The sequence below is a fragment of the Erigeron canadensis genome, chromosome 1, assembly GCF_010389155.1.
Source record: "Erigeron canadensis isolate Cc75 chromosome 1, C_canadensis_v1, whole genome shotgun sequence".
In the NCBI taxonomy this organism is placed as follows: Eukaryota; Viridiplantae; Streptophyta; class Magnoliopsida; order Asterales; family Asteraceae; genus Erigeron; species Erigeron canadensis.
This window is the reverse complement of record NC_057761.1, coordinates 53479948-53493804: the sequence shown is the minus strand read 5'-3', so window position 1 is coordinate 53493804 and position 13857 is coordinate 53479948.

The window sequence follows — 13857 nt, the reverse complement described above, 5'->3', positions numbered from 1 at the left end:
TACAAAGATAAATGATAAAAAGAGAATAATTAATTAATTATTTTACTAAACATTATTAGTTACAATTCATTCAAGACGACGAACTTCATTTAAGTCACATGCAAATTCATTTTTCTTTTCATTCTTGACGTGATCGATGTCTTGAACGTTTTATAGAAAACATGTACAACAACATATATATATATATATATATAAAGGGTAGAGATCCAGACAGAAGGTTTTTAAGGAGATAAGAGATAGAATGTTCGTTTTTTTAATTTTTTTTTAGCTTGTTTTTTTTATATGTTTTTTTTCACTTTTTTCATTCTTGTTTTAACTAATTCAATCCATAAAAAAAAAATTTTTTAAAAAAATTCTAACCCGAGTTAGTGAGTTATACATGTAAGAGTACGGTACGGGCTTCGCCCTTAAGGATATTAATAAGGGGTAGCTGGTAGGAGTGATAGGTCATAGAGGCTGATAGGTCATAGGGGGTGATTGGTGATGAGGTGATCTACCTAACGGGCTTCGCCCTTAGCTATCATGGGTCTGAGAGGCTTTTCCTATAGCTTACGGGCTACGCCCTTTTGGAAAAGAAATACTTTTTAAAAATTTTTATATGAAATTGGTTAATTAAAGAGGGAATGAAAAAAGTGAAAAAAGGAAAAAAAAAGTTCAAAAAAACAAACTAAAAAAAATAAAAAACGAACTTTCTCTCTCTTCTCTCGTTAATGTACCTTCTCATTTGATCTCTATCCTATATATATATATATATATAGTTAAAGCAATGTCATATGGAAAAATATAAATGTAAAAACACATTAGAATCTCATTACTGCTTGAAACTTACGATGTATTCAAATGAAAAGTAAAGGTTTGTGATATTTATAGTGGAAATTATCAAATCCTTACCCATTTATAAAGATTCTATATTAACTAAGAATGTTTGAGTAAAGCACAATGAAAATTTTTTAGTTTCTTTTTCCGTATACTTTTGGTTGTCATTCTTGCCTCTCGGTGTTATGTATAATAGAATTTAAACCTTTCCATATTTGGGTATTTAACTTTTAAGTTTTAATATTGTATTTGTCATTCTATATTTAATGTTCAATCACGTAGATTAAAAAAGAATGTGTATGCATATGTAGTAAAAGTTGTATATAAATTACCAAGTTTCTATATATATAAAACTATGACTTTGACTTTTTATTTCAATGACTTAGATTAGTTTTCTTTAGATTTTCAATGGTCAAGATCCACTCTTAAAATAATTTGTTCTCTTGGCTATGGTAGCCATATATATATAATATTCCTATGTGTCATTTATATCAGCTTTTTTTTTCCGAACATTCAGTCGGTATGCAACATCAGAGAAACCTCACCGTATAATGGTGAAGCCTTGCATGTACCCTAGACAACGAGATGTGTCAATAGGCTATTCGGAGGAAAAAACTCCAAGACTTGTCATCTCTAAGGATCGAACTCAAGACCTTGGGTAAAACCTGGGATACCTCTAACCAGTTGGACTAGTCATCAATGACATTTATATCTAGCTTACAATTAAGATTATTGTTTATTTGTCATTTATTAAATAAGTAGTCATTATTTAAGTGTGTACACTCATCTCATTTAATCTTACATAGAAGCAAACTTAAATAAATAAATAAATAATTTACATATAAAAAATAGTACTTCTAATATATCTACACGTATTGTGATAACTTTTAGTCTTTTTTTAGAAAAACTAAACATTATATCCAATCTTTACCCTATAAAGTTTGACATATAACTTATATGTGTCTTTTGTTTTTTATTTCTATATTTTTTTTTCTGTTTTGAAAATGCCGGCTAATTTAAAAAATAAGAAATGTGTATCAAAGCTATTTATTATTATTCAATCGATTTTTTTATGAAGTATGGCTGTAGATTTAGATATAAGTGGTAATATTTATAATTTATTATCGTGCTTGGTCTCAAATTAAAACAAAACAAAAAATATTTGGTTATTATCATTCCCTTTATATCCCCTCTGATAATTAGAGGATAATTAAAGGATAAATTTTCGTTTAGTTCACATCATTAGCATTATTTGTCAGCCACATAAGATTATGGCTTACATGTCGTTTTTTTTTTATAAAAATTGTGGTTATGGCAAGAGTCTTGGATCTGGAGTTTGGAAATGATATTTTTAGTTTTTGGCCACATTGATTGTCTATTATATATTTTTTTATAATTTATAAATATATATATTTCATTAGTCATGCTTTAATATATTTAACATATATCATATATCTATAAACTATAATTTTTTGGTTTGCATCACTTATAATTTAACAGTTTTTTATATAATCATAGATGGTGATTAATAGTATAACTATCAGTTATTATTATTTTTATTTATATTCTCATTCAGCCCTTCACAACATGCGAGTTTAATCTAGTTTTAGATAAATTTGTAAACCGGTAGCTCTTCAGAGGCTTCCAATGGTAACGTACATGAGATGTTACACCCCATCACATTTATTTAAAAGTGAGTTTCAGAAGACACCCTACCAACAATAATAACTATATCAATACTCGGTCATTGATCGCTTTATTTAAGGTTAAGGTTCATTTGAGAACCATTCATATATGAACATAGATAAACATGTTCATATATAGGGTAACACTCCGGTGAGAACACTTTTAAAATAAGAACGGTGAGAACACTTAAAAACATCATTTTGATGCATTAAAAATCCATAAAACTAACATAGTGCATAACTAATTATAATTATTTAAGTGTTTAACAACACATTGGTCCGTCAAAATCGAAAAAAATCACTACAACAAAACTGGATTATTCTTACGGATTAATGCCGTCGGAATATTTTTGTGGGTAAATAGTTTCTGACAGAAATAAATCTGTCAGAAATTAATTCCGACAAATATTTCTGTCGGTATTCTGTTAGTATTTGTAATTAGTCATCTTTCAACTTTCTGTCGGAAAATAACAATCACCGACAGAATTTGTGACAGATTTCCGACAGAGTTTTTACCGAATTATTAAACATTTTCTGACAGATCTAACGACAGATTTATTCCGACAAATTTATTCCTACGACTTTCCGACATAATTTTAATACACAAAATCTGTGGGTAAATACACATTAATTTTCCTACTTGTAGGCTGTAAAAGCTAAAAACGAAAGGCTAACGGAAAGTAAAAATATACTACGAACATCCAAATACCATTTCATAATTTACATAACAAGATACAATTTGCCAATGCTAACTTCAAAATACAATAGGATCCAAATGCACAAGGTATCTTAGTTCCAAAAGCGTGCAAGGATCAATACATATATATATATATATATAGGTTAGATCATATTCAAGACAAAAGAGGCTAGATTATATTCATACTAAATAGATTGTTGGATTTGGGCTTGGCTTTGCATGAACTTGGTAACAACTTCCATTTGATCTTCCAAACTTTTTAGTTCTCTTGTTTTCTCTCGTTCTTCCAATCTTTTTATCTCAAGTTCCCTTGCTTGTTCGCGCTCTTGCAACTCGGCTACCTTGGTCTTAAGTTCATCGCCCTCCCTCTCGGCTATCTCAGCCTGTTTCTTGTCTTTTCATGTTCACTCTTTTGCCTTTTTACTTCTTCTTTCAAAGTTTCCACCTATAAAAATAAGTACATACATAACTAACAGCTGGAGTACATCTGGAGTACATGTAAATTATTAAACCAGATTTTGCTAACTACTACAACCATCCCGGGGAGCTATCTAGTATATCGGCTATAAGCAAATGGGCTATTATAGTGTATAACCTTAAAGTTGCATACTTTTGTTGCCAACTCATACGAGATTTCAAAAGGCAGCACAATGAAACAACACAAAAAATCACAGTTAGGCTGCAGTCAGAGTAATCGACCTGACACACTCACACAAGTAGGAGAACATTTAATGTTTTTATGGCCAGTACATCTAATTTTTTTTCAAAATCTCGACTCTTCTTATATATTGACCTAGGCACCATGCACAGATATAAGGCCAGTACAACTAAAATTTCAATATCTCGGCCTTGATGCCTTGTATATAAACTAAAACCAGCTAAGCTAGAAAAACAATACCGAGCACATAATATACACTCACACTGAACTCCATTACTTAACTAAAAATATATATAGCCGATCAAGTAGCTGGACATATTAATACAAGTAACCAACGGACCAGATACCCTATAGATACCCAATCAAGTAACTGATCAGAATAGTCGCACTTAGTTAATAATATAAACATATACTCGTTGCAATTCTCATCTTTGAGCCTTTTCTTGTAACTCCTATATTTGTCCTACATACCAGCAAACCGGCCACGAACAACCAAAACTAGACAGGCCGACGAGTTCACTTACTAATCCAACATATGTAACCGGGCAACTCAACAACTAATACAAGGGAAATCTCGCCGGATAAGCTAACATATTAATACTAACAAAACTGCTGGCATATTTTAATGAGGCTATAATGGAAACATTCGACCCATAAAGAGGAAAAATACAGAAAGCTAATCATAAAGGGTAAGGTCGAGAAATAACTAACCTCTTCAGTAGAAGGACCGGCCTTATAACTTCCAAACAAACTACCACTTTCAATGTCTCTCCAGCCATAGACAATATATCTTTGGTCGCCCCAAATAAAGTTCCCTTTTTCATCCCTCCACATGCCCTCTCCCAAAGACTTGACACAATCTGTGCTGGATGTTCATCCTCACTAGACCCAAATTCCTCCACCAAGAGTCGCTTATACTCATCCTATAGTATTTGGAAGCACAATATTTACCAACTAATATAATTATCAGATATTTTTAAGACTCCAATTAATCAAAAGAGAGGTTACCCGGACAGTCTCAGCTTTTGGAATAGTAAACTCACGCGGCGCGGAGAGATCTTTCTTTGTCTTTGTGTAATAGCTTTCAAAAACGTCTATGAACTGGACCACCCTTTTTTTTCCTATAAGAATTGTAATCGAGATTATAAATCATAAATAATTTAAACACCATACAGAAATAATGTTATGCAATTACAAGTTACCAGGTACACTTGCGTATGGATCATGCTTCTTGAACCACCAGAATGTCTAGCTGTCTTCCCCTCTTTTAATGTTCCCCTGTTTGTCTTATTCTTACCAGAATTGCGTTTCCATCTTTCTGTATTCCACTCTGAGTCGATCATGGCACTCCAGTTTCGTTGATCAATCCAATCAGGATTATATGGCTTAAGGACAGTGTAATCATCCCTAAAATTCACACCATTCTCAATAGCTAACTTAATAGCATCTTCACGAGCATCCCTCATGAAATCACGGTACCGATTCTTCAAAATAAACTCCCAATTTTCCCTAATTTTAGTTCCATGTTCGGGAGCCCATTGAAATTTTGTCTGCAATAGAAACATCATATATTACATCTTTCTTAATTTATAATCTATCTAAAATCATAAAAAGGGAACATCAATAAACCAGGAAAGATTAAACACAAACAGGACTAACAAAACCCTATCTTTAAACACAATCGTAAGCTTTAATTCTGCCCGTTTGCAGTAGCAAAAAACAGCAATAATTCTGCCCGTTTACAGCAGCAAAACAACAATAATTCTGCCCGACTGCAGCAGCAAATACAGCTGCAAAACTGCACGTTTTCACCACCAAAAACAGCAGCTAAACTGCACGTTTTCACCACCAAAAACAGCAGCTAAACTGCACTGTTTTTGCAGCGAAAAAATCAGCAAAACAGCAACAATTCAATATTAATTCAGCATTAATTTAGCACCACAAACAGCCATAACTTTCAGCACCAAAAACAGAAGGTGGTCATGTCAAAGAAAAATCTGGGCAGCAGCCGTTCAAGAACATGTCACGACCCAAACACCACCTTAACCCCAAATGTGACCCTCAAATCGGTTCATGAAGTTTTGAAACTCATTGCTATCAGTATGTAAACATATTTAAACGTTTTTAGACAAAACCCTCCTGAAAACTCGACCCATAATACAATTCCAAGATCAAATTCGAAGGTGACCCGTTTACAGACCCTAGTTCGACCCAAAACACTTTGTGACCAGTTGTATACTCATTCAGAACCTCAATAAAACACGACCCACATCTTGAATACGACCCATAACATCAATTCATCCTCAATTTCGAACTGTTCAACCAAAATTGTTATATACCAACTGAAACGGAAACTAGAAAAAAGGAGCAGTAAGCATAATATATATAACAGTAGGCAAACGGTAGACCAAGGCACAAGCAGACCAGCAGAACAAGACCAACACATGTTTTATAACAAAAACATAAAAAACACGATAGCAAACTAGCAGCAGAGAGTAGCGTTAAACAGACCAACCGAAACAGAAACTAGAAAAAAGTAGCAGCAATAGCTTTAAACTAACAGAAACACCAACTAATCCATTTGTTTGATCGGTTGTCAATATTGATTAAAAGAAGATAAGTTCAGAATAAAAAAAAAAAAGGGACCTTGAAACATGAACATTTACCTGGAAACGTTCAAACATCAAGTCTTGGTTGGTTTTTAGAACCTTGCTCTATGTTGGCCAATTCCCATCAAACATCTCCATCAATATCTCACGAATTACATCAGGCGCGCCTTGTACATTGAAGCTACAAAGTTGAGACAATACAATACAGTGAATAGTAATACCTAATTTTTATATAAGTCTAAACATGTCAAACTCATGTCAAAAGTATTATACATACACATTCCCAAGTGGAAGGAGATAGGTCTTATGTAATGAACCAGCATACATGTGTTGTGTTGTGTCTGACCCAATTTGTGGTGTTGTTCGACCCAAGAGCTAGACATTGTGACGACTCACTAGTGTAATCATCAGTATTGGAAGGGGTATTAGGAGAGCTATCATCAGTTCTGACATCCATAGGTGACGACACATGCTCATGCTCAGGTACTGAACTGTTGCTACCTTGAGTAGTATTCCGTCGTCCAACATAACTCTTTCTCTTGCTATTTCCACCTCCACGGCCCATGATTCTGCAAATACTATTCAAAGAAATGACTAATTAGTAAACACAAAGTCAACCAGATCAATAAAGAAAGAAATAAAATATCCATTTTGTAAACATATAGTCTATAGACATACAATCAATGAAGATAAATAAAAAAAACCCCACATGATATAAATACTACTCATCTGATGAATCATCTGAAAAAACAAGATCATCATCACAATCCTCATCCGAGTCACTAAGCATATCTTGAAACTCTGCTTCCTCGTCACTATCTTCCATGGTATCTTCGATGCCATCATTATTGCTACCTTGTGCAACCTCTTCTGATGGTTCATAGGTTGCAAGACAAACCTGTTCATGTGTACTTAAGTCAGGTGCACATGTTATTCTTTCATTTCCTTGAAAAAAAAGTTCCTCGTCCATGATATCATCATCACACACTTCACTAGCCGCTTCTGTAACTTCATATACGCTTCTTGGCTTTGTCTTTACAATGGCCCACCACTCTTTCAAGTCCTTTGTCATTGAAGGATAAGTTGCATAGTAGACTTGTTGTGCTTGTGATGCAAGGATAAATGGGTCTTCAAGACATCCCTTCTTATTGAATTTGACATCAACCATACTATGTTTGCTTATGATCCTTAACCCTTCTTGGGGATGAAACCAATCACATTTAAACAAGACAATGACGCACCGATCATCTTTTCCACCATGATATTCAACCTCCAAAACTTCGACCAAAGATCCATAGTAGTCACACTCTGAGTCATCATAAATAGACCCTTTCACACATACACCACTATTTTGTGTAATCTTTCCGGCTCCATATTGCTTCGTGTGAAACTTATAGCCATTGACAAAGTATCCTTTATGTGAAAAAACATAGCGTAACGGTCCTCGTGCAAGATTCTTTAAATTTTGAAATTTTGATTGAAATCATTCGGCTCATTTAGCAAGTGATTATAAAACCACGTTGCAAAATCTTTGTCTCTAGCCCTATCAAGTGTTGCAAAATCTTATGTATCATTGCTTCATTGAACATCCTTACAAAAGGATAAACCTCTGGACAATTAAGCAAGATATAAGTATGAGCCTTATGTTTTTCATCCCCAATCACAGATCTTTTTGTTCCTCCGTTTTTGAATAATCTTCGGGATGCAACTTTAAATATGCTTAATCGATTATCGACCTTTGAAGAACAAGGAATATCGGGGGCATAATTCCTCGGCTCACAGTTCAATCAGGTTTCTACAGTTGGATCAAAATATAGCGAGCAATGGGTAGAAAGTTCTTTGACAAGATAAGCCTCAACAATGGACCCATCACCGTTTTCTTTAATGACCCCAACTTCCTTAAAGTAAGTAAAATAGAAGTTTTAGAACTTAAGTGAAATATCTTAATTTAACAAATGGAAAGACTTAAAGTACTACCTCTCGTATAGATACATCCATCTATATTGCACTGGACCACCAAGAATAGCTTCTCATGCTAAATGTATTACAAGGTGCTCCATTGAGTCGAAGAATCCAGGAGGGAAAAATTTCTCCAACTTGCAAATTGTGATTATGATACTTTTTTCCAAATCTTGCAAATCATTAACGTGGAGAACCTTTGAGCATATTGCACGAAAGAATGTACACAACTCCGTGATTGCATCCCATATTGGATTTGGTATCATGCCTCTTAATGCAATCGGAAGCAAGCGTTGCATCATTACATGACAGTCATGACTTTTAAAACTATAAAAGTATGATCTGTAAGGTTTACACACCCTCCTATATTTGAAGCATACCCATCCGGAAACTTAACATTCTTTAACCACTCACATACCTTTGTGACTTGTGGCTTGGATAGTTTGTAAGATGCTTTTGGTTTCATGAGTTTATTGTTGACATTGGAAACATGCAACTCCGATCTATCACAATACAATTCAATGTCCTTTCTCGACTTCAAATTGTCTTTAGATTTCGAAGTACCCATAACAGTGTGAAAAAGATTCTCAAAAACATTCTTCTCTATATGCATGACGTCAAGGTTGTGGCGGATTAACATAGTTCGCCAATAGGGCAGCTCCCAAAAAATACTTCTTTTAACCCAATTATGAGTTTTGCCCGAAACCTTGGAGTTTTTTATTCTTCAGATTGTAAGGAACGCCTTCATATACCGTTGGAATTTGCCTAACTTGCTCCCATATCTCATCACCAGTCAACTGTGGTGGTGGACCACATGACACTGTTTTTCCAACTGTAAAACCTTTCACGTCACGACGGAATTGATGATTTTTAGGCAAACATCTTCTATGACAGTCAAACCAAGATGGTTTCCCCCCGTTATGTAACTGAAACGAGCCAATATCGCCCATGCAAGTTGGGCAAGCTAACCTTCCATGCGTGCTCCAACCCGACAACATTGCATATGCAGGGAAGTCGCTAACTGTCCACAGAAGGATTAAAATTATTTCTACGATATTTGTCATAAGTTTCAACACCATCTTCGTACAACATTTTAAGCTCATCAATTAATGGTTGTAGAAACACGTCTAAGTTTTGACCCGGGCTTTTTCCTCCTGGAATAACCAAGCTTAAGTTAACATAATCATCTTTCAAGCACATCCATGGAGGTAGGTTGTAGATTGTTAGAAACACGGGCCATAATGAATAAGGATTGGATGATTGGTTATTCGGAGTAAAACCATCAGTACATAACCCAAGGCGAACATTTTGGATTTCATTTGCAAATGAGGGATGAGTCCTATCAAAATGCTTCCAAGCTTCACCGTCACTTGGATGTACCATTTTACCATCTTCTCTAGGAAGATCATAGTGCCAAATCATGTCTTTCACCGTCTTTTTGACATACATTCTTTTGAAGTCTGGGAGTAATTGGGAAGTACCGCAATACCAAATTCGGTATCTTACTTGACCCATTACTCTTGTAACGAGATAACCCGCATACTTCACAATTGACCAGCTCCTTCTTTTCTTTGTAGTATAACATGCAATGGTTTTTACAAGCATCAATTCTTTCGGCCGGTAGACTAAGTTTAGACAATCTTCTCTTTGTCTCGTAGAAGTTCTGGTCCACATTACTTCCCACGGGAAATGCTTCATTCAAGTCCCGAAGCAATCTATTATAGGTGGACACGGGTACATTGCATTCTGACTTCCAATTCAGCAATCTTGTAGCCCATTCTAATGTTGAAAATGTTTCACAACCGGGATACAAAGGCTTATCAGCAGCTTGTAATATGTCATAGAATCCCTTTGCTGATGAATTTGGGGCTTGCTCTTCCCAATTATGAAAATCAGCGGGATGCATGTTATCCAACACCATGCGTGTACAACCATCAAAGTCGTTATCATCCCTCGTCGTATTGGAAAACTCTCCAGCCTCTTGAGCATAAGAAAATACTTCACCATGTGCCCACCAAGTTGTATAATCGGGCTGAAACCCATACTTCATCAAGTCTAAATGAACATCATTTCTACATTTATACTTTCTACATTTGCATTTTGAACATAGACATCTAATAACTTGTATCATGGTTCCACCAACATTTTTACTTTTAACAATTGCTTCGTTAGAAAAGGTAGTATTCAAAAATTGTGTCTCTAGTCTCGTTATCCATTCTTCACTAATAAATCTACCTTCTGTTCTTTTGTACATCCATCCCCTATCATTAGTCGACATACTCCTAAAGTAACAGCACTACTATAAAAACAAATAATCAACTAATAATCAACTGAGAAAACACAAAATATCACTCACTTTAAACAAAAACAAGGCATTTACAGATCATTCAACGCTCAAAATGATCAAGACGACTTGAAAAGAAGGATTGTTTAATCCATAAAAATAAGTAAGCAGCTAGTGAGCTAGACAATCATAAAATACAACACCAATGGTTACTCCAAAACATACCACAAAACTGAATAAATAAATTGATGACATCAAAAACTAAACTATGTAATTGAACTTGACTTAGTTCGGTTTTTAATTCATAAAAATAAGTTTTTTTTCTCTCCAATTACTTTCTCGTATAAATTTTATATATATATATATATATATCACTATAAGTAAACTCTAAGCATATTAAACCAAATACAACAATAATACATATAAGTGTGTATATATATATATATAATGAACCTGTAAAAGAAGAAGAAACGAAATTGAGTCTGAAAAAAGAAACGAACCTGAAATTTGGTCAAGAAGAAGAAACAAATCTGAAAAAGAGAAACAATTAAATTAGGTCTTGATATATATATACATCGATCTGTTTATCTATAAACAAGGAACAAGGAATTTAAATTGAAGGAAAGTGAAACCGTAATGAAGAAAGGGGCGGGAGATGAAGTCGTCAGTCGCCAAATCGCCCTCCTTTTGACTAAAAACCTAAAGAATGAAAATGGGGCGGGAGATAGAACTTATTAGGGTTAGTTTTATTGAGTTTTTACCAATATATTAAACAGATATAAGTTTTAAGTGTGAAAATATAAAGTAGAAGTGAAGTTTGGTGCATTGGTTTAAGAAAGGCTTTGTTGATGTAGCCATTGTGAGTTCGATCCTCACATATGTTTTTTTTTTCTTTTAAATATTTTAAGGATATAATTTTTTTTTAATAACGAGTTCTACATTAATATTTTTTAAAACGAATCTACAACTAGAATTATGTTTAACAACTTTAAAATCAAACTTCATAAACTATTTTTCTATTAGTTATCAACTTGATTAATGATTTATATCTTTTACTAAAACTAACACCCGTACGATGTATAAATTGACGGTATGTATGTAAGATACACTATAAGATACACTTAAAAAAGAGACTAATTTATATAATGATGCATCTACCGATCAACGTTAGTGTGTTTCAGAAGTTTGTTTATATAAACAATTTTAATATTTAGAGTTTTATTAAAAAGGAGACTAATTTTAATATTTAGAGTTTTACTAGATGCAAGGAAATATAATGGAATAGCCTATTATACCCTTAAACAATAATTACCGAAGACATTTTCACACTTCAACGTTTGACCCTCCAAAATCCAAAACACTATTCAATGGGCAATTTCATTCGAAAACTTAAACATCTACCTTTCTCACTCTTTACACGAGTACCGTGACTCATACAATCATCATTATGTTTTTTTTCATGCTTTTTTGGCATTGTGTTGTATCAATAAAACAATGGCACTATGATCATCTAATTTTTTTCTCCAATATCTGCAAATATAGATAAAATTCAGTTTATTGACATTAATTAACTAACAGAGTTGATCAATGGCCTGTTGTCGGACCCGGACCGGCAAATCAGAAGAACATCGAAGCTTTCTTGCAAACCAGAGAAGAAGAAGAAGAGGAAGCGAGTGATGTGTAAACAAAGATCTATTATATATATAAATATTAAATATTAATTTGATTATTGTTTAGTGTTTAGTTATATACATATAAAACTATAAAACAGAATGGAAGAACTGAGGAAAGAATTGAATGGGGTGGATTAAAAAGAAAAAATATGATGGATCTGGTTTGGATGATTAAACGTGAAAGGGTAAATGTTAATTGGGTAAATATAGTTAAGGGGTATGATAGCCTATTTACATTAGAATTCCTTGTATCCATCAATAATGTCAGTGTAAAAATCAGGCCCCTATTTATATATATTAGGAATTTTCAACAATTACCATACAATTAAAATATTTATAATTTTATTAATCAAATTGATGATTTCAAGTCTTTAAATATAAAACAAAAATAAAATAATTGAAAGTCGTTCCAAAAAAAAATGAAACCAACATTACTTCATATATCATGACAAATAAATAATTAAAATTGGAATTTAAAACAACTCAAGTTATATATGTGTAAACAAATAGATAAAGTGTATTTATTAAATATAATTATACATGTGATATTTATAATTTTTAATATAAACTAAAAGAACACGTGTTACTTTATGCAATGTGGATTCGTCGGAACTTCGTCACAAATCCGTCGGGAATTTCCGACAAAGTGGATTCGTCGGTATATCTCAGTTTTGTAGTAGTGAATCACGTTTTTTGTTTTGTGCATCCATCTTGGATGCATATTCATCAAAGTGATGCATTCAACAAAAAACGTGATTTTTTTTATTTTGACGGATCAATGTGTTGTTAAACACTTAAATAATGATAATTAGTTATGCACTATGTCAGTTTTATGGACTTTTAATGCATCAAAATGTAGTTTTTAAGTGTTCTCATTTTAATTTGGTTCTCATTTGATAGCCACCCTATGTGCATGAATTTGTTTACATATACTAATCACATATGAACACCAAGTTATAATTAAAAGGTTCTCATGGTTCTTCCAATTCAAATGGTTCTCACTTGAACCTTTTCCCAAAAAAGAAGTCAGATATAAGCAGACAAGCAGACCTACCATTAGCGGAGGTATCCCATAGCCTAAAGGAAGGAGCAAGTTGCGATGATACGAGCCTGCAATCAATAAATCACAAAACAGGTGGGCGATGAGGTAGGATAAGATGAGTAATTACATGTTAGAAAGTAGATTGCATACCTGAATTCGACGATTTGTATGGTTGAACCTTTTTAATTGGGTACGAACACGCAGGCGCTCGTTTTCCAAGGAATTTGATTTCAGCTTTTTGACTTGGTAAGAAAGGCACCAAACCAGAGTCACGGCCGCCCAAGCTACTCGATGCCTGTAGTGACTGAGGTAATCCAACCCACACTTAAGTAAATCTGTAACATACATTTCAAGAACTTCTTTGCTGGATCCAGATGTTAAGCATTCTAGCGCAATCAACCATCCAATTAATGAATCTATGGTAGAAGATTCAA